The sequence below is a fragment of the Orcinus orca genome, chromosome 5 (genome assembly GCF_937001465.1).
Source record: "Orcinus orca chromosome 5, mOrcOrc1.1, whole genome shotgun sequence".
NCBI classification, from domain to species: domain Eukaryota; kingdom Metazoa; phylum Chordata; class Mammalia; order Artiodactyla; family Delphinidae; genus Orcinus; species Orcinus orca.
The window spans coordinates 124,486,945-124,489,150 of NC_064563.1; the positions used below are offsets into that span (position 1 = coordinate 124,486,945).

At 29.1% G+C, this 2,206-nt stretch overlaps 1 pseudogene; it reads left to right on the forward strand.

Annotated features, from left to right (window-relative positions):
* The first annotated feature begins 890 nt into the window (after positions 1-890).
* On the forward strand, positions 891-1,558 carry LOC101271224 (dual specificity protein kinase TTK-like; annotated as a pseudogene).
* Positions 1,559-2,206: the final 648 nt, after the last annotated feature.

The window sequence follows — 2,206 nt, forward strand, 5'->3', positions numbered from 1 at the left end:
TGTTTGGAAATAAAAATTAAAAAAAAAAACTACCACCAAACCAAACATTAACCAAAACAAGACCTCAAAATATAGCAATGAAGAGAAGATGGAATAGTAGATTAATAGTACTTATGAACATTGGTATAAATAAATTTGATATTTATACAACTTACACATGTGTGTCTGTGTAAATAAATATACATAATATATAATGTATATTATTGATATATGTTTCTATATTTATAGTTATTTTGTTTTATATACATTTATGTGTAATATATAATATTACATAATTATATACAAATTTATTTATTTATAGAATAACTCAAAATGGATGAATGTATACTTTCTGGTATTGCTTGAGAGCAGCATAAGACTCACAGAAAGATAGGTCTAGTAAGAACTATACTATCTTAGTCAAAATCCAAGATAGTCATGAAGCATGAGAAAAAGGAAGTTCAAGTTGTTCCATAGGTCTCATTGTGTGAAAGGGGAAATGGAGAGACTTTTAAAGTAATCTCAATATAGTTTTCTATACAGAAATGTTGTAAGAGAGAATGAAAGAGCATGAGGCAGTATAAACAGTGCCTTTCAGTGAGAGAAGCAATTGTTAACTTGTAATAAAAGTAAAATCATCTGATAAAGAGAGAGGAATGGTAAATGTCAATTAATGGGAAAGAAATGCAGTAAAAAATCCAAATTAACACTGGTTGAAAATAGGAACTGATAAAGTCATCACAGATGAAGGAATCTCTGATATAAAATAAGCAATTAACTTGAAGAAAAACAAGTATATGAATACTTAAACCAAAAATGAAAGAACTGAATTAATAGATTGATAAATTTTACTTATGATTTCAAAATCTTAAAAAAAAATACATTTCAGATAAAATAAAAACAATTCAACTTTAAAGCAGGTAGGACATAAAATTTCAAGTAAGGTATTTCAGGTGTTTAGTGAAAAGAAGCAGATACATGCTATAAAATGTGTGAACCTAGAAGAATCAGGTGACCAAACAATTGAGAGTTATGGGAGTTATGACTTATTTTAATAAATTATAACAACACAGCAATAATGTAACCTAACTTTAGAATTATAAAATCAGAGACCACTACATCTATATGGCAGTGGAGTGTGGAAACATTGATCTTAATAGTTGGCTTAAAAAGAAAAAATATCCAGCATCACAGGAATACTAGAGAAACTGAAAAAACAATATGTTGGGGCCCTTCACATAATTTATCAACATGGCATTTTTCACAGTGACCTGAAACCTGTTAACTTTCTGATGGAATGCTAAAGCTAATTGATTTTTTGGGTTACAAATTTTATATAACCATCCAGGCACAACATGAATTGATTAATATTGTAAGGTTGGTACAGTTAATTATAGATTACCAGAAATAATAGAAAATATATTTTCCTCAAGAGAAAACAGAAATCAAAATCAAAGTTAAGCCTTCAAAGTGATGTTTGATCTTTAGGATCCATTCTCTATTAATGACTTATGGGAAAATGCCATTTCAGCATGTAAATATATTTCTAATCCATGTGCAGATTTCTGAACAATTTTAGATTGTTTAGATTTAGATTTCCAAGCTATTTATCTTAACCATAAAATTAAATTTCCTGAAATGTTAGATAAATTATTTTTAGATATGAGGAAGTATGGCTTAAAAAGGGGCTCTAAACAGGAGTATATCCATTTCTGAGCTCCTGGTGCAGTATATGATCAATTTCAAATTCACCAAAGTACTGAGATGGATAAGAGAACCACCAAAGAAATAAAACATATCCTGAACCAACTTGTTTGTCCAAATTCTAAGTCCATTTTGAAAGTTGTTAGAACTTTATGCTAGTAGAGTAGTGCTGAAAGTAATGATTCCTCTTCATCATCTAAGACTTTTGGAAAAAAATGTGTAGAAATGGCTTGCAGCTACTCATAACCTGTCAAACAACAACTATAAAAATATTGGACTGTTGTACTCTTTATTGTCTTCAGAAGTCGACTCTTGAAGATGACTTTGCTCTGAAATGTTATGTTTCAATGGATAATCCCCCAAAGAAAACTCTAAAAATAGCAACCACTGATGGTACCATATGCAATAAATTCTAGAATTGTTTTTCACTGTTTGGAGTTTACTATGAGTCTAATGTATTTGATGTGTTTTCACATTAGAATAAATGTTGGAAAATTGAAACATTGGGAAAATCATGTAAAAA